This window comes from Barbatula barbatula (genome assembly GCF_947034865.1).
Source record: "Barbatula barbatula genome assembly, chromosome: 12".
Classification (NCBI taxonomy): domain Eukaryota; kingdom Metazoa; phylum Chordata; class Actinopteri; order Cypriniformes; family Nemacheilidae; genus Barbatula; species Barbatula barbatula.
In genome coordinates this window covers 19,883,662-19,905,175 of record NC_136775.1, presented here as the reverse complement: position 1 = coordinate 19,905,175, position 21,514 = coordinate 19,883,662, and positions in this window count along the sequence as shown.

The window sequence follows — 21,514 nt, the reverse complement described above, 5'->3', positions numbered from 1 at the left end:
AGAGAACAGTTACCAGCATGTAGCGACTCTCGTCCAACCCTTAACCCGGCACAACCAATCAAAATACACAGACATCTGGCACGTTCAACATGTTTTAAGACCTCCCAGCGTCTTTGGAATGCAGATAAAGATATTAAGGGTGACATCCGAGAGATTTCCAGGTCTCCTCATAGACATCATGATTATAGTTGTTGTCAAGGTCCAGAAAAGTAGGCTACTAAAGACATCATCAAATTGGTCCATCCACTCATAGTGATTCAACTGATTTCTTTTAAGCGAGGACAATATTTTATGTGCAAAAAACAAACCAAAATAACGACTTTAATTGATGTATTCTCCTCTGTCTTGTCAGTCTGTGGTGCATGTTCACGAGAGCATTTCGACACCTGCGCATTCGGTGGAGGCAGATGCCGGCATTCTGACTGACATCCCAGACTCTGTGTTTACAAGGAGACACACAATGTGTATAAGCTGATCTTCGCAAAATGTATTTTTGTCGATATTGAGAAAGACCAACCGTACAAATCAAATGCACATGCGTCGAAGTTCTCTTGTGAACGCACTCCGTTGACTGGAGTAAATAACATGAATTATTGTTGTTGCCTCGAAACAATTATATTGAGCCACTATGAGCGGATGGACCCATTTAACAATGTCTTTAGTACTTTTCTGGACTTTGAAAACCACTATAACCATGATGTTTATGAGGAGGCCTAGAAATCTCTCGGCTGTCATCCTAAACATGTAATCATCTGCCGCATGCCGAAGGCGACGCAATGCTAATAATCTTCACAATGTATCACTGCTAGCAACTGCCCCTTCTACATTCCCAATAGGATTGTGGAACTGCCAATCTGCTGTGAACAAAGCTGATTTCATTACAGCTTTTGTTAAACATTCTGGTCTTTCCATCGTAGCACTTACAGAAACATGAATCAAACCAGAGGACTCTGCCACTCCCGCTGCCCTCTCCCATAATCACACTTTCTCCCACAGCCCTCGCATCACAGGAAGGGGTGGAGGCACCGGTCTACTCATCCCCAAAGACTGGAAATTTAATCAGCTAACACCCATGTGTGACAACAGCTCCTTCGAGTTTCATGCTGTTACTATCACCCACCCTGTTAAAAGTCATTTATATATCGTCCCCCAGGTCAGCTTGGACATTTCTTGGAGGAGCTGGATGTGCTTCTTTCATCCTTCCCTGAGGATGGTACTCCCCTGGTGGTACTAGGTGACTTCAACATCCACATTGGAAAACCACAGGCTGCTGACTTCGTCAACCTGACCGCATAATTTCTTCTCGAGCAGGTTTCCACATCAGCAACCCACAAGTCTGGAAACCATCTAGATCTGATCTTCACAAGGTACTGCTCCACTCATCACTCTCAGGTCACCCCGCTGCACACGTCTGATCACTTCTTCGCCACCCTCGACTACCACTCGAGGATCTGCAACTCTCCGGACTCTCGAACGCTCTTCAGAACCTTCTCTGCTCTCCTCTGTCCGCCTGCTCCCGCACCTTCATCAGAGTTAACAGCTGCTGATTTTGCATCGTTCTTCGTAAAGAAAACTACTGCCATCAGCAGTACCACCTGTCAAACCCGCCCACATCCCTGACACGTGTGTGCTCCCCACCTTTTCTCCTCTGTCTGAAGCTGATGTCTCCTCCTACCACCTGCCCACTGGATCCCATCCCCACCCATCCATCTCTCCAACGGTTGTGCCTGCTCTGACCCACATCATCAACTCTTCGCTCACCACTGGGACATTTCCCACAGCGTTCAAAGAGGCCCGCATCACACCGCTTCTAAAGAAACCCACCCTGGACCCTACACTGCTAGAAAACTACAGGCCTTTCTCCCTTCTTCCCTTCATCGCCAAAGCCCTGGAGCGAGTTGTGTTCAACCAGCTCTCCTCCTTTCTCATGCAAAACAACCTCCTGGACAGCAATCAGTCGGGGTTCAAGACCGGTCATTCCACCGAGACTGCACTGCTCTCAGTCATCGAAGCCCTGAGACTGGCAAAAGGATCATCCATGTCATCTGTGCTCATCCTACTGGATCTGTCTGCTGCCTTTGACACTGTCAATCATCACATCCTCCTGGCTTTTCTCAGTGCTATGGGTGTCTCTGGAATGGCGTTGCAATGGTTTGAGTCCTACCTCTCGGGTAGGTCATTCAGAGTATCCTGGAGAGATGAGGTCTCCGCGTCCCAACAGCTCAACACGGGGGTGCCACAGGGCTCAGTGCTTGGACCGCTACTCTTCTCCATTTACATGACATCCCTCGGCTCGGTCATTCAGAAGCATGGCTTCTCCTATCACTGCTATGCCGACGACACACAACTCTATTTGTCATTTCAACCGGACGATCCGACGGTCGCTGCTCGCATCGTGGCATGCCTGAGTGACATCTCGCTTTGGATGAAGGATCATCACCTGCAGCTAAACCTTGCAAAAACCGAACTGCTTGTGATCCCAGCCAACCCAAAGATTCACCACAACCTTGCCATTCAACCAGGCTCATCAACGATTACACCATCCAGCACAGCCAGAAACCTGGGAGTGGTAATCGATGATCGGCTTAACCTCACAAGTCATGTTGCCAGCACCACCCGGTCCTGTAGATTCATCCTCTACAACATTAGGAAAATTAGACCTTTCCTATCGGAGCCCTCTACGCAAGTCCTAGTCCAGGCTCTTGTCCTGTCCAAACTGGATTATTGCAATGCGCTTCTGGCTGGACTTCCTGCTTGCACAATCAAACCTCTCCAGATGATCCAGAATGTGGCGGCAAGAGTGGTCTTCAATGAACCAAAGAGAGCGCATGTAACTCCGCTCTTCATCAGGTTACACTGGGTCCCTGTTGCCGCCCACATAAAGTTCAAAGCTATGCTCCTGGCCTACAAGACCAACACCGGGTCTGCACCATCGTATCTCCACTCGCTAATGCAGATCTATGTTCCTGCCAGATCACTGCGGTCTGCAAAGGAACAACGACTAGTGGTACCATCCCAAAAAGGAAAAAAGTCACTCTCCCGTACCTTCTTTGGATCTGTTCCACATTGGTGGAATGATCTACCAGCTGCTACAAGATCAGCAGACTCGGTTGCCATCTTTAAAAAACGCCTAAAAACGCATCTCTTCCGTCAACACGTCGCTGATTGATTTTTCCTAATTCTCTTCCCTTTCTTTCTTTAAATAAATAAATAAAAAAAAAAAACACTTACTAACCTCACTATTCTTAGCTTTGTATACTGTGCTAGGCTTTAATGGACTAGTTTGATGCACTTATGTATTTTGTTGCCTATGTTGTTATAATTGCTTCCAATGTTTCCTCATCTGTAAGTCGCTTTGGATAAAAGCGTCTGCTAAATGACTAAATGTAAACATGGACCGCGGAACGCATCTGAACAAGGAGGGGGCATAATTTCAAGTCACGCGGAGGGGGTGGGGGCGCATATGCATTGAAACAGACAATATTACTGATATATTAAATAACGTTGCGGAGCACTTTATTTTATTCCGACACCACACTTTATTTTATACACACATCTACAGTACACACATGATGAACACGCACACATGCTTTTATTTGTAAAAAATCTGATATTGACTTCTGTCCCTTCATTGTCGCAGCCTGGTAATGCCGCCAGCGGTTAAACAGGTGCCCACCATTAGCTCGCGACGACGCTCTCACATGACAGACCTAGTAACTACGTCCACGTAACGTCGTAGTTGATAAACAATGCACACTAATTTCAAATCAAAATGCAGCAGTCAGTGTGAGTTTTTTTATCGGCAGCAGTTGGTGAGAGTGAGTGAAGCTGTGTGGTTACTAGTATTTTTGGCTCGTAAAAACACAGATACAACTTAGGCTTTTATTCATATAAGTTAGTTTGTCAGAGTAAAAAAGTTGCCCGGGCCGTGGCCCCCCTGGTCCCCCCAGTTCTGCGGTCTATGACCCTAAATATCTTTATCTGTGTTCAGAAGACGCCGGGAGGTCTTAAAACATGTTGAACATCATGTGGGTGAGTACAAAAAACAAAATTTAGATTTTGAGATGATCTTTTCCTTTAACAAAAGCACAACGAAAGAAATAGCAATGGCCTTTACCGGACACATAGGGCCTACATGCTGGCCGTAACAAAATACACAACAATCCTGAGCTTCAAATAATCAATCTTTTCTTTAAGAAAAGCACACCGGGACTCCAAGTCCCACAGCGCTGCACACCCAGCTACTGCCAAATGCTAACAGGACCCCAGCTGCCCTACACTTTTGCCGGTCCTTTAATTCAGTAAACCTTGTTTAATTTCTCTGAAGGGATTGGGAGTCTAATATCAATCCCCTTTTCCTGCCTGCCTTGCTACAAGTGCATCCAGCAATCTTAGATTTGCTGTTAGGAGCAAAGGCTACAATCCTGAATTAAGACAAAACATCCTTGCTTTGTAACAATGATTAATTCACCAAACTGTGGATGATATGACTACTGCTGTGAATGATATGATTTCTGTTTCTTTCAGCCAAAATAAGACCCAAAATAATCATACAAGCACATGCTATGTAAGATACAGTATCAACAAATGAGGTGTAGGCCTACTGATTCAAGAACTCAGACATCACCTTTCTTGTCCCTGAAAAAGAACCTTTTAAACTCAGATTATTCCAGTATGATTATTATTGTCATAAATGTACTGTGAACTCTTTAAGATAAGAATTTGCTTATTGTCCTGTCGTTTTAGTCCCATAATCATTTCTTAGTCCAGTGAAACGGACTAAGTGGAAGGAGATCTTCAGGCAGAAACTCCAAAAAGAAAAACAGTTCCAAAAATCACCTGAAAACATTTAAAATAAGTTTAAACAAATGAAAGGCTAGTACAATATGACAAATATTTTATTTTGGGTGAATATTTCAATAATAGTTTATTATTGAGGAACATTCTTTAGAAAATCCAGAGAAGAGGAATAAAGCATTTGAGAAACAGAGAGGATATTTATTTAACAATGAACGAATAACACCTAAAAATTAATTAATAATATAAACAAAATACTCTATGGCGATATGAATATGTTTAGTTCTGCATTAATTGAATTACATCACCATTATTTTCCAGCTGAGGAGACCAATGTTTCACAACGCAAAGTTGGCAACAGTTCAAGGCCATACTGTATATAAAATGGTTCTTCTCAGTGCTTATTCTTTCCTTTCTGTCCTCTTAATTTAGACCAGGCATCTGCTTGTTATCTGCTTGTTATCTTATACTATCTGTGCGGTAACCATGGTAATTTCAGTTAGGACCTCATTTAGGACCAACGCAATTACAGAACAGCACTCTTATCTTATCTTAATAGGAAAGGGGTATTACAGAAGCATATTTGACAAATAATCCTCTTAACGGTCATAACTTTAGGACCACCCCACAGCTGTCATAACTTCAAAATTATTTAAAAGCGAACAGAAAACCCGCTCAAAATTAAATCTCCCTTGCCTGTAGAACGCTTTCTTTTTTGTTTCGCTTGCAAGGGTGGAAAACCTTTCTTCAGTCTCAGCTGTACGGTTAATACCGGACAGTGCAGACACATCATCGGCCCACTCGTTGTCTTTGTCTTCGTGAGTGAGCGAAGGTGAAAACTTATCAACTTTGCCTTTCCTACCAAACTTATTAAGTTTCTATTTCCGCGGCACTAAAATTTAAAGGCTTGCAGGTTTTTGGTAACTTGGTAACAGACCTGAAAGTGGATTGCTGAGCCTGCAATTTAGGATTTCCTAACTAGAGGAAATATAGTCAAGTTAAGATTCAATTCTGTAATTCGAATTTGTGAAAAATCCTTATTTAATTTATCGTATCTTAAGTTAAGAACCTAAGATTAGAAACTTTCTGTAATATACAACACAACTGGAAATCTCTCAACTTTAGGAAACCAACACATTTTTGCATTAACTGTACATTCATTGCCCAATTAATGTTGAACTAAATAGCATTGGGTCCCATGCACAGAATTCTTTGACAAACTGACATGTTGCTGAAATGATCTCCTCACATCACTTGACATCATTCTTTGATAGGCATGACAAAGCACACAAGGTTCAAACTCTGGCAAAACACATCTCTGCATGTCATATGTCAGCTGTGTTTATTTTTAAAGGTGTTTATCAAGGTTGGCTATTTCTGCCTCTGGTCTTTCACATTGCGGTTCTCATGCACGTAGCTGATCATGTCCCTTGGCTGACAGTGTGAGAAACAGAGCAGAATAGTCTGTTCCTAACTGCATACAGACCAAAGGGGTGAACAAACTGAAGTAATAAGGAGATTCATAAGTGAAATTAGCTATTTCTTCCTTCTGGCCTAAATGTAATATATTCCACTGCTGCCATTAATAAAGCCTTGCTAAAATAAAGTACATTTCAGATGGGGAAACATCATATATAGACACCACATTGACCGATTTGGGGCTGTTGTTGCAGAAAGTCAACCAGGGAGGCCTGCCCTTTATAAAGGGGCGTTCACATTATAACCATAACTATGAGTATAAAAAATGGTTCTCAATTTAGGAGAAAAACAAGGTTCACATCACAACTATAGTGATAAAACATACTGTTAAACAGTCTCTGGTGGATCATTAATGTTTGGCTATTGATGACCGTGACGTGAAAGTGAACACACACACACACACAGAAAGTGGTCTTTTTATGGCTGAGCAGTCGTTGGGTGGCTCGCCAATGTACTTGAATGCTTCTAGTACATAAATAGAAAGAAGGACCAAGTTCTTGAGTTTATTGAAGGTGGTAGTGTAGTATAGTTCTTCTGTAGCGATGTTCTCGGCCCCAACCTTCTACATTCTTAACCATATCTTAACCCAAGGTACTGTCTGTGTGAGCAGACCTTTATACCTGGTAACACATGAACTTCAAAAATAGACAGATAGTGTATGTTGATAGCCAACCTATGATTACTATGTCCACGTCAAATTTTTGCGTCAATGTTGGCAGACCTCATCCCCAAATTTAGTGACTGAGTGACACCTGGGGGTTGCAAAACAAACAGGTACACCATCTAGAGACGTTTCACTCTTGCTGTGGTGGACCCAACCTGATTGAAACAGTCAGAAACTGTGATAGCATCTCTTTAATTTAACCGTTTCACCTAAATCACAATACGTCTAATTCACGCTAGTCATGCTGGCTTGTTTTTAGGTTCCGTCAGTAATATCTAGCGACAAGGTTGCGAATTGCAACCAACCGCTCACTCCACCCCTCCCTTTCGAAACACCACGACGGCTGACAGAACATGGCGAATTACACGCAAAGGGACCCGCGGTGTATGTAGATAGAAATAGCTCATTCTAAGGTAATAAAAAGATGTCGCTTCATTGTGTAAGCTCTTTATACTCATCTGAAGACATATGATTTATATTATATTGCATTTCTATCAATAGATCATTGATTTACACACTGGATCTTTAAGAGTCAAAACATTTAGCCTCACTAAAAGCTTGCCGTCAGATGCACTACCTTTAGCTGACGACCCTTATCTGGTTACAGATACACCCCCTTCGACTCGTGTTGTTGATAGGTGTTAAAGCGAGTTGACACAACCTCCCCAAAGGCAGTCGAGAGACGTGTATGTCTGTCATCAAAACAACTGCCTCTGTCTGTCATGTCTGCACATGCTTTGATCGCTACATACGTGAACTCAACGGTATGTAGCCTTTAAAGTCACGGTCCATTAATTCAAAAGCATTTTGAGGTACAGTCTTGTGGCTGGACGCAGGCATGTTTGAAGTCAGGGAACATTAACCTTCACAAACATTTATGTGAAATATAGGCCACATCCTGTGGGTAAATGCAGGTTACAAACAGTGAGCAAAGCAAAGTAACAAAATTGTTTATCAAACAAAAGTGACATAAAATCTCATTAAAAGCAGACTGTATCAAATAATAATCAAATGCACAATTTTTACTTGACATTAACTTGATTGTCCATTTTTAAATGTCTCTGTAGATATCTCACTACACAACTTGCATGATCAGCACAAACCATGCTTGATATATTAAATGTTGTATTTTGTTTCAAAACTTGTAGTTTAAAATGTGTTTTTTTAAGATGAAGGCCACATGTAAATATACTAAAAAAGTTGTATTTGATTTTGGTAATAACAAATATGGTCAAGGTTATATGGTTATGCGATTGTATGATTTATGACCTTTATTTGGGTCATGCTCTCTGGATGGAGAACCTCTTAGGATTTAGACCATTTAGACCTTTTCACCCCAATCCAGCCATTTTTCTACACAAAGCCTGCTGTGACAGCGGGTCTCAAGACTGGATGTTATGGAGGACAAAATCCCTCCGTGACCTGCTTAGCCATAATATTCTTATCAGACCTTCAGCTGATATCCTCTTGTTTTAAATATTAACCTTGCAGCAGCTGCTGTTATCTCAGGATTCGGTGAGGAATGCGTAGGGAGGAGGTGCTAAAAGGAGAGCGATACATTCGCAGTGGGTGCTGACCTCGCCAGTATTTCCCCATTAGAAATATAGCAAGTCACTGGGATACAATGGATCTAATTTTCCTAACGCTTTCTCCTATAATCCCCCACCCTGCACTACTTTTCTGTACTGACGGCTTTGCAGTACTGTTGCTGGGTGTTGTAGCCAATCTAATCTTTCCATTGATTATTGACACGGGAATCAACATAGGAATTCCTATTGTGTCCATTGACCTTTCTAGTTCATCACATACATGTTTATGATCATTTATTCTCAACAGTTCTAAAGACAAATGTTTTAATTCTGATTTATATCGGTATGCGATTAACAAATGAATTGTGACTGCTATAACAAAATCTTTTGTAACAAGTTGTTGATAACACAGACAATTCGATTCACACTCTGAGACATGGAATAAAAAATGAATAAATGAATGTATACCATATATTTTAAAATCAAAGTAATATTTGACATTCATCAGGCTTAAAAACTGCAATCTGTAATGTTTTTTTTATTACTTATTTATCTTTACATGGGTTGAAGTGACGTCAAGTCTGAAATTTTTTGTAAAATCATACCCAACAGCTCCAGGCATAAATAATTATTATGATCTTATGAATCAGAGTAATATAAGGAGATAGTTTTGACATCTTGTATGTGCTTAATAACTATTGTTTATTTCAGCTTCAAATTCAGCTTCAACAATAAGTTTGATTGTTGCATATTTAAGTTCTATGTAGGTCATCCATGATCTGTAAACCTCCCATCAATTTACAAAGGAAAAAATAATATCTACAAAACTGTCAACATATAGTGTAACATCAGAATCAGCCATTAAATATCACAGTTCTGGGATTAAAAGTGCAGTTTAATAAACTAAAAATCCTATTCAAAAAGTATTTACAGTTAAAGGCGGGGTCTTCGCTTGTTTAGACAAAGTCGGGCCGAGTACCAAAACAACCTTGTAGCCAATCAGCAGTAAGGTGCACAGTGCACAGGACGGACATTAGTTGAGCCGAGCACTGACGAAAGCGAAAGATGGGCGTAGGGGTGTGTTTGTTTTGGTGATTTGAATATCAACAACGGCTACCAGGAATCGGACAGCCCGCCTTTAATGTGCATGTCTTTACTGAAGAAAACAGATCCTTAAAAAGGTAATTGCTAAACTAAGGAGAGAACTTAAATAGAACAGATAACGAGGGGTAGACGGGGATGGGGTGATTAACTAATAATGTCCAGATGATGAGGATCAGGTGTGACGAAAGAAAGAGGCTGCCCAAAGCGAAAGAAAGAGTCCACCCAGGCTCTAACCAACGTGCGATAGGAAAACCTGATTATCAAGATTGGCTGCACTGCGTTAAGATTGGCGAAGAATCGGCGCGTACGTGCATAATGTGTTGCTCGTGCTGTAGATCCGTACCCCCTACCTGCCTCCAGCAGCTCGTCTTTCTCCAGAAATAATCGTACATCTGTATTTCTCTTTTATAAATTTGATTGAACTAAATACTCCTCGAAGATATGACGTATGCAATACTGGCAGAAACTGCGTGTGTTACCCCATCTTTAAGTGAACACATTAGCTTATTAGTGTTGCTTTCGAAAAAAGCTCACTATTATTATTGTGCATACTTTGTGCATGTATTTTTCACTTTTTTAGAGGGTAACGTACACCCCCACGAATGAGGGCTCAAATCAAGATGCCCGTGGAGTGTGCTTTGAGTTTTATAAGCAATCGGTTGGGGGTTGTTCGTTATGGGGGCAAAAGACCACGCGAAAAATCCCATTGACTTCCGAAATTTGACAGGTCATAGCTCCGAGCGAGGATTTGGATAGGCTATCAGGCTCTGTAACAACATACATCACAATGGGGTGTAAGTTGTACCCCTGGGGTGTAAGAGCCACCCGAAATTCCACATTGACTTATAATGCGAAAGGAAATATGCCCATATAAGGCGTTATAACTTTCCTGTGTTGAATATCTTCGCAGAACAACCACTTATAGACAAGGGGGCGGGTTCATTTAACTCAAGCAACCAATCAATGTCACATGATCATCATGAAGCTATTAAGCCATGCCCATAGCAACCATTTACAGCAACCTAGCGACCGATCCCATTATAAATCTCAGATCCCATTATATAATATAGACTCCCATTATAAAAAGTCCATATGGATATCTTTGCAGCACAGTGTCGTACAGACAAGGGAGCCGGCTCATTTGACTCAGGCAACCAATCAGTGTCACATTATCATCATGAAGCTATTAAGCCACGCCCATAGCAACCATTAACAGCAACCTAGCAACCGATCCCTTAGACTCCCATTATAAAAATCCATATGGATATCTTTGTAGCACAGTGTCGTAGAGACAAGGGCAACCGTTTTGCAAAACCTATATCTCTGCAGCAGAACATTTTAGAGACACGTGGGTTGGTTCGATTAATTTGTGGCTTAATTGTCATCACCGTAGTGACTGCACAGTGCGGAGCTTTGCCACGAAAGCACTACTCACATCTAGTTTGTATGTGTAATCCACGCTAATGATTACACGTCGAACATAATCTCACAATAAATGTGAGATCATAGACACCATTAGCTCAGGAACATTGACTTCCAGAAATCCCTTATCAAGAAGTGCACTTTGTGCTGAGTAAAGTCATCTACAAACCAAGTATTGTTTTCTGTATTCAACAGCGCCTCCCAACGAAACCTTGCATTCACAATTTTAGCAGGTGTGGTTAACTTTAACCCACTCATTAATGCCAGCTGACAGACTGGCCCTATGCCAACCCAGAATTAAGTCACTGCAAACGTGCAGTCTGCCATGTAAGCACTTGGACTGAGCCCCATAAAAATGAACTACAGAAACCTTTCTCACGCTTATTCATGAATCCAAGAACCAAATTAAAGCTACATGTTGCTAATGATACCAAAACAGACAGTGTTTATTTAATTGCCAAAGTGATGTCCAATTGGACAATATGTGACTGTGAAACCCTTGCCTTTCTGAAAAAGTATTTTCTGCATAAAATCATAAAACAATGAAAACGTTCTTTGTAGATAACATTGATATCTTAGTTTGAAATAAGTAAGCACATGTCAAAAAATTAATTCTTGAAATCAAATTTTTATCTTAATATTAAACTGTCAGAAAAAGGTAGAAAAGTTGCCACTGGGGTACCCTTTCAAAAAGTACACTTTTGTACCTAAAGACTGCAAAGTTTGTACCAAATGTATACATATCTGGACCTTAACAGTATACAATATTAGGGTACTTTCCCAGAGCCCAGTGACAGATTTATGTGCCTTTTTTTCTGACTGTGTCAAGTTTGTGACTTTAGCTTGGATTTCACAGGCAGGGTCAGGTATTTGCTTTAAAAATATATTTTTGCCAAGATGATTTTTGTCATTTTAGTTCTGATCACACCGTGCATGTTCAATAAGTTAGTTTTATAAAAAGGGGCGCAGTGACACAATTCCTTCTTCATTTGTGATTGAGTCATTGAGGAATATGGGCAGGACCTTGATGCCACGGCTCCACCTCGTGCTCACACCTCACGTACAAATTCTGGCTCCAAATGACGTGGCCATATGTCAGTGGCCATATCTCAGACATTTTGGCTGCATTTTTCTGCAATGGAAGTGAATGTGGGTTTGTCATCTTGTATACGGTCTATGGATTAAACCATCAAAATGTCTATGGTACAAAATGGACACCAAACTTTGATGTACTTAGTGGACAAAATTATTTGGCAAAAAGACAAACTATACCCTACATTGTATATTGGTTTTATTAAAATACACACAAATTGATTGAAATACCAAAAGGAAATAAAGCATGGATTGACCAGTTATATAAATACAGTATCTAAATATAAATCATTTATTGCCTTGGAATTATAATTATTATAATCTGCATTCTTGGCCGTTTTGTCCTTTCATTCCACATTGTAGATAAATCCATTCAAATAGAACCTTATAATTCTAAGGTGATGATTTGTTGATCCTCTCTTGTGGTAATATTTTGCCCACATGCCCTTTATCCAAAACCCCTCTAAAGGCCAGTGGCGTCTAGGTCCTTCTGTATAGATCCTTCTTTGCGGTTTTCATAGAAACAGATGTGATTTCTCAAGACACCTATTTGTACAGTATCTGTCAGACTCCAGATATTTCAAAATACTCACATCAGCCTTTAGCTGCAATGTTTACATGTCTTTACAGTATGTCACATGGAAATCCAAACCTATGTGTATTCCCTATTGCTCTATGGGAAGTATTGTTGTATCTATCTCTCCAGTGACCGTATTGAAAACACATCAGTCATTCATGATAAATAATGCAGTGGATGAGATCAACAATGAAAGAACAATGAAACATCAAAGTCAGATGCCTTCAATGCGCTTGCCAAGCGAGATTCATTGCTAATCTCCAGTGGGCTTTGCGAAATGACAATCACGTCCTTTATGCCCAAATATCAGTGTAGACCAGTTCCCATTCACAAACATTCACTGACTAAAGCTTATCAGTGTGACCCTCTACAGGTCATTGGATTCGATCTGTGTTTATTATGTGTTTATGAAAAATGACTTGAATTGGGTTTAGGGATAGAACTAGTGATTTTTTTATTTCTATAGGTGACACAAGGGCAGTGTGATAGTGTGTCATAGATAATCTCTGATAATGTATTAAGTAGAATCAGCATCATAAAACACAAATACTCATGCATGTATAATGCAGTATGGACAGTGGAACCTCATTTTACATCTATGCAATGTTTATAAATCATACAATATATAAAACCGCTGAAGCATCCACATTCGATTCTCACAATCAAGCATTGTTGCTATGTGACATCACTGCCAGCTCCCCTGCTGGTCAGTCTGCGCTCGATTCACATGTACGCATGCGGGAAGGGAGAGGGGGACTGTGGAGCACTGGATGAATAATTATTTTAGGGCATGACGTATGAGTTTGTATTACTTAAATTACGTAAATGGAATAACATTATATATATTAAAGCAAGTAACAAATCTGTATGTATGTACAGTATCTGTTTTATGCAGATGTTTGTTGTTACGCACCAAACTGACTAAGTAAGGCAAAGGTACGGATGAAAGTCGTGATGGTTAATGTATCTCAGCCAAAACAGCTTCCAAATGAGATGAGCATTCTACAAGATGATCCGTCATCCATGGCTGATTCTAACTGACAGGGAAGAACTAATCCTTGTCAAAACCAGGAAGACCCCTACAGGCACCGTGAGAAAGATGTGGGTGGCGAGTAACATTCCTCACGTAGTCCAGAGCATAGACATATTTAATTCGACACTATCCCTACTGTCAATATAATTGACTTCAACGTCAATGTTTGACGTACATTAAACCGTAAACGAGTTTATAATGGAATTTTAAAATCTCTATATCTATTTCTGGAAAAAAATGAGGTCATTTTTACCTGTTTTTATCATACAAATACGGCTTACAGTAAATGTGCATTAGAATACCGTGAAGTTTGATTGAATATGACCTGTAGTCCTAAGGATCAACCTGACACTAGCACTTGGATGTCGTAGTGTTTACTGCCATCTAGTGGTCACTTTATGTTTTGAATTCTTTACAATAATGTGATCAGCCACCTCCACCTAAGCAAAGTGGTGTGAATCAAATTTACAAAATTACAAACTGTCTAGGTGTTGAGATAGCGAGTGTGTTACAAGGCAGATATCACATATCAATGCCAGTTGCATTGATTTACATGAACGTCTGCCTTTGTCAAACTTCTGCTGTAAATATTATATATATATATATATATATATATATATATATATGTGTGTGTGTGTATGTGTATGTGTATGTGCATGTGCATGTGCATGTGCATGTGCATGTGCATGTGCATGTGCATGTTCATGTTCATGTTCATGTTCATGTTCATGTTCATGTTCATGTTCATGTTCATGTTCATGTTCATGTGCATGTGCATGTGCATGTGCATGTGCATGTGCATGTGCATGTGCATGTGCATGTGCATGTGCATGTATGTGAGTGTTCACCCATAAATAATCCAGTATGTAAAAAGGTAACACTATGATCCCTCATGCCAGACATTGGTTTAACAATCAGCATGAATTTCGGGCAAAACGATTTGTTTTTCCTAGAAGTGGAGGTTGGGAGGAGTCCTCAGGAAAAATGAGTGTTGACTGCCTTGAAGGCTTGTACCAAAAACATCTTTAAAAATAGAATGTCATCTTGTACTTTTCATAGCTTTGCTGTACTGATGTTTTGATAGGCCTACACTAAAATAACTTTGATTGAACAAATCACACTCATTTTACAACGATACAGTTAGAGATAGAAACTTTAAAGACGAGATCTTAAACACACAAACCAGCACTGTTTTTTAGAGATCGCGTATCACCAGCAGTTTCTGCCAATCATACAGTAGTGTTGCATGCGTCGTATCTTTGAAGAGGGTTTAGTTTGATCAAATTTATAAAAGAGAGATGCAGCTGTATGATTATTTTCGGAAAAACACGAGCTGCTAGAGGTGGGACTAGTGGGGAGAGTGGGATGGAACTACAGCACGAGCAAGCAACACATCATCACATTAATCTCTTCGTGTTTTGTACAATATGCACGTACGCGCCGATTGCTTACAAAACACAGACGTATGACTAAGTTTAACTTTCTGCTTGCAGTTCATGTCCACCATGTTTTAGCACTGGGACCGCACCATCTATCAGTTTCAAACGATCTCCAAATCCAGCAATATATACATCGTTTATATAACATATATCATTGAATTTCCGTGAAGGAACAGACACACCGAAAACTGCAGCGCAGCCCATCTTGACTCAGCGCAGATCATCTTCATGGTAAGTGGGTCTCGCTCATCGGTTGGCTCGTGGACGGGCTCCTTCTTTCGCGTTGCCGTGCTTTTTCCGGGTGAATGGCCTATAAAAGGAACAGAATTATAAAAAACTTTCTGAAAAAAGTTGGAGTGCTGGGGGAGTGTATCAAGCGCAGAAATACTACGCCATACGTCCAATTCGTTTAACAAGTTGACCATGTTAAGCATGAGAAGCCAGCATATTTAACAGTGTAAAGAGGTCAGAATGCATGACATAGCATGATACCCTATCTTTAAATGATTACAGATAATACTTTTGATGTAGTTTGTCTGATAGAAACATGGCTTAAAAAAAGCTATTAGTTTCAATAACTTAAATTATTCTTTCCATTATTCTACTTAATTGCTTGTACATGAAATTCACAGAAACCATACATACTTCAGTTTTTGTTTGTGTATTATTTATTGATACATGACCAAAACTGGACATTGTCTTGACAAAGCAGTTTCTCAACATTTTATGCAATGCCACCATACAATGCTTTTCTAGTAGCAACCTTACGGTAAAATGTCTTGGTCAAAGAAGAAAATAGCTTTAGATTTAAAGCTCCTGGCTTACAGGGACCGACCTCACAACCTCTATTTTGTAGCCCTGGCATTTGCCAATTAATTTAATTGAAAAGAACTGTTTTAGATCCTGTGGTGTTGCCTATGCTATACATGGCGGCATTATGATTTGCCACAATTCTATTTTGTTCTGATGATGTGTCATCAGCATAACAAATGTTTTTTTATGTATACTGTATTATATGTTTAAATTGCATATTATTTTGAGAATATTTTATCATTATATATTGCGTATATAATTGTGTTAATAAATGTCAAAACCAACCACAATTAAAAACTTAAATTATTATTATTATTTATTTAGTTAATCCAAGCAAAAAGAATTACAAGCAAAAATTTCATTTTGATAATCCATATGTGCAGTAAAATGTATACACCATTTAAAAAAACATATGAAACCTATCCAATTCATTTCAAATACATTAGGACTATGCAATTCATTTCATTAAAATAAAAAAGACTGCATCAAGGAATTTCAATAAAGATTTGTCATGGAAAAAATGTATGCCACAGATATCTGAAGTCCAACGTTTACAAAGTTCCACTTTCCAAATATGAAAAAACCGAAGATCATTAAAGCAATGGTAACTATTGTTTCTATCCATGAGGAATTTTTTCCTGCTACAGCTGCAGCGCCCCCCATGGACACACCAGCTGCTCCAACTACACTCAGCAAAGCCCCAACTTTACCACCAGCTCCCAGTATCCGCCGTGATGCTCCAACTATCAACAGAAGGAGCAACGCTAATACAGACGCCCCCACTACTGCCTTTCCTTCTATCTCTCGGGCCAGTGGACCACCGACTGTGGCCCCTAAACCAACCTGACAAACTTTTGTCACAAAGAACCCAGCAGATATTGCCTCTACGGAGGACGTGCGGGTCATGCGTATGCTGATGTTCTCCTTGCTTATCGCTTGTCCTGCCCTGTGCATTTTTACGGACATCCCTGCCACCTCCTGTCCGGCATGGACGGTCAACACAGCAATAGTAAATGTGGCAAACATTGTCATGCGGCCTATAAACATCCAAAAGCCAAGCTAAATGCCGCGACTTCATTAGCCCAAAGGATATGCACAAAACCATCAACAAAAACTATCAGTATAACAAAAACAAATCTGTAATCTCCAAAGCCAAAGATGCCAAAGCCAGCTGTCACAGAGGCAGTCACTGTCATCGCGATGACAGAAAATGCCCAGAAGTCCATGCATTTGGCTATGATTTTACGTAGATGCTGTTGAGAGGTCCTGTGATTCATTCCACCTCAACAGCCTTCTTGTATTGTGTCTCTGCCTTTGTTGGGCATTCCAATCAGATCTGTCTTCAAGCTTTTCCTCTTGAAGTTTTATACATCTCAGGGATGATAATCCTTTGTTCAATCTCCACTGCCACTCTCTGTTGTTGCTGTTCCTTCAAAGCATCTAGTTTCACTTGTTCAGTGCACCAGCCTCATTACCATCTTCCAAACGTCCACAGCAATCCCGTTCCCTCACGTAAACCGCATAACACTGTGCATTAACAGTTTTAACACTGTGAAAATCCCCAGGCCCCAAAGCAGACTGACCACACCATAGCTCACAAGTTTTTCAATGATGGCACCCATTGCCGCACCGCTTGATGTCGTGGACAGGGCCGCAACAAGCCCAATTTTGGCCCATCCATTACTCTTTACCACTCTTAACAGCAACAAGTCCACTGAAGCAGCCATAGTGACCCCCAACATGACCGATGTGATTGATGTGGTGAGGGAAGTAGCTCCTAGAATAGTTCCCGATCCCAGTGCCCCAACAGTCTTCATGCCATCTGAGATAGGTTTTATTAGGGTTCCTGAAATGATTTCAGCCATGGCTTGATTCACAGGTACTTCTATGGCTCCCAGTGTACCTCCAGCCACTGCTCCAAGGACAAAGTTAATAGCAGACTCCATCACTGAGCTCTTTGTCTCTGATAAAAGATAAGACATTTTTTTCAAAGTGTGTTCCAGTCAGCAAGAAATTATAATGATGAAAACAAACAGTTTTTCTATTTTTGTTTGTTTGTTTCAAGGACTCAGATTTCATTTATAATTTAGCCTTAAAATGTATGACTTTCTTTCATTTTTTCATTTCAAACCATAATGAAGTGGTTAATGCTTCATTATTGATCTTGAAGGTAGCACCTTAAAGTAGAGAGCTGCGCTGGTAACCATAGGGTTGTAGATTCTGACCCTACAAGGAGAGATACATATAATCTCTTTGCGTGTCTATACAGAATGATACAGTATACTATGCAAGCATATGATACAGTATATATATACTTGTGTATGCAAATGTATAAAATACTATCATCTAAATGACAAATTAGTGTTTAAAAGGTGTTAATTAGTGTTAATTCCTCTTATTTGCCCAAGGGTAAATGGATTGAAACATGCCTAGCCTGATGTGTATAATGCAGCCAGTAGTAACAGGATGAATATGAAAATGTACAGTTTAACTTTAAGGTTTAATAACATTCAGGTTGTTTTTAATATAATAATTATTGTAAAAGTATACGATAATGACATGCTTTAAAAAATGACATGCTTTAAAGCATAATGGATCAAATCCATGAAGGCTTACAGTATACGCCATCTATAACTGCATCCAAAAGTTGCACTAACAAGTCCAACCAAGTAGATGCAATAAATGTAATCTTATTTTTGTCTTTCAGTTTCCATCTGTTCTTTTTTAATAGTAAACAATAAAGACTACAGATACTGAAACATTGTAACAACCAAATCTGAAATACATGTAAAAATGTAATACAGTATTTTACTTTCATAACAGTGCACCACTTTTTTATGAAAAATGTATCATTGTTCACTAGATTTATACTTACTCCGTTGGGATGACACCATGGTGACCCAGGCAAACACAGCTTATGTCCTTCCGCTCGTGTGTGAACAATTCACTCGTCAATGCACCTGCATGGCTGAGACAGCAGCTCTCCTCCTGCATGTGTATGTTATCTGTGTGCACCTGCATTGGCCTCTCTTAATCCTCCACCCCACTCCCATTGCGACCATTTTTATCATTAAAATCTTATAAAAACAAGACACATTCTTCATTTAGTCTAATATCTGTTCATTAAACCTCTTAGCATAATTGTAAGGGCTCTTATAGAGTTGATAGCAACAAAAAAATCATGCCACACATGCCTTTAAAAGCAATAAACAATTTTCAGCTTTGTGAGACACTTTGCTGTACTTCAGCCAAGACAAAAAAGTTTGAGCATCAAGCGTCGACCTTATCATTTATCACGGTGTCATTTGAATATCACACAGATTACGAAATTCACAGGTGGGATCTTGCACCTCCAGAACTCTTTAGATTGAAAATAAATGTTCATTTCAACTTGAAAGGAAACTTCAGCGCCTCATAAATACACTGCAACTGCTCTGCTTTAATTAACTATGTAGTGTGTCGTTTGACCCAAGACATTATACTAGATATAAATAAAATACATTAGGACATACCCTCCCTAATTCCCCTAAATTATGTAACAGTGAAACAGATTTGCAACCCCTTTTGAAAATTAACCCAAAGTAGGAACCATGTTTTTGGCCAAACCTGTCACATGCCTGATGGCCAGTCAGCTATTGGCTGTCCAAAAAAGTCACTAGAAGTCACCAAATGACATCATCACATAATCAGCATGTGTATGTAATGTTATTACAATGGACGCTGGAGAGAGTTTCTGTTGCTCAGACAGATACGTACAACCGTTCAACTGTTGGCTTTGTGTGGAAATGTTCCTTGGCAAAAAATGACAAAGGTAATGCGCAGACTTAACTGCTTGTTGTATAAAAAAAACATGACTTTGAGGGTCTTTTATATCATTTTTGATCAAACTTGTGCCTCAAACCTCTTCAAGCCTCATTTATCAACAGTGCGTAGAAAATGTTATATATTTTAGAATGTGCACAAAAAATATGCATTTATGAAACGTGCGCACGCGGCTCTTAAGCATACCAGTTTATTTGGGTGGTTTCCCAAAGGCTACAGGGTTTAGGACAAGTCCTGGCAGAGATGTGATTTTGTATGTATAAATACGGATTTCCGTATTTTTTTACTTCGCCGGGATCACCAGCGTAAATTGCATAAATTTGTTTTGGAGGTTTGTGCATGCTGTCATCATACAGCCGGCCACCAGGATACTTTCTACGCTCTCTACGACATGCACACGCTTGTTTTAAATGCAGAGCGATCGCTTCATTCAGAACATAATTTTTATGAGTTTTCATCTCTATCCAAAGAGTCCGGGAAAAATAGACGCCAAACGCCGCTGTTTTGGTAGGCCTACTTTAAAAAGCACACTGTGTCATTTTTAATTAAGTTGGAAACTGAACAGCGTTTATACAAAAAATCCAGAGGCTGGAAGTTGAGACCTCTATTTGAAATGCTTTAACATTATTGATACACAGACTAAAATTGAGATTGGGAATCTGTGTAATTGTGCATTGCATTCGTGTTTTAGGAGACGCTCAGCAGCGTACAATGAACGCAAATAGAAATCACCAGTTAAAAACGACCATATTAACATTACAAAGAGCTGCTGGCACTTGCTTGGTATAAATTGAATAATATTTGAATCCCTTGTCTGGGACTCAACATCAATAGTAGAATAATTTAATCAAATGTGAATGAATCAGCCCAATGGGCTTCGTTGAGGCAGTTCCCACGTGCCGGCCACCCATACACTGGAGGGATATGACAAAAGAAAATGTACTAACAGAAAAAAAAACACTTCAAAAAAAGAATAAAGTAGCTACACAAGTTGGTTTCTTTCTTTGGTCTTATGTCTTTGCATGAATATTTCACCACTGAAAATAAATACAAATCAAACACGTCAAACCAACCAAACCCGGAAATACAATAATGGTTTAAACCCCTTCAACACCCACAAAATAAGCCAAGGTCACACAAAAAACCAAAACAAATAAACAACAATTAATCAGCTCCGTAATGGAGCAGTGTCAATATAAAGCAAGACAAAGAAATGGTATAACCAACCCGAGTAACGAAATAAACAAACCAAATAATAATAACAATAATTTCAATTCAACTCTATTGCACACCCGTTTAAACAGACATACACAGACAATGAATAGACGCAAATCAAGGAAATTCCGCCAGTGAAATGAGTGAACCTGATGACGCCAGAACCAGCGGCCACGGGTTTAGAACGCGTCCAACATGAGAGATGTACAAGCACTTGAAGACGTTCAAGGCAATCGCGAGCACTCAATGCAATTACAAGCGTTCAATGCAATAACGAAAATCCCGCGTCCCAAACTGGAAACGCCATTTAAGCCACAGCAAAACAGCAGCTGGTCACTTCTGAAAAACAAATAGACATTTTCGTTTGCTTCTCCCTCCCCACTCCTCTCAGATTTATAATCACCAAAACATGGTAAGGGAAAATAATATTACCTTTCACGTGCAAGACACTCACTCGCACATGCTCACTAATAATGTCTGGTCGCACCTGACAAATCTAAAATGACACCAAACATGTGAATTAAGTCA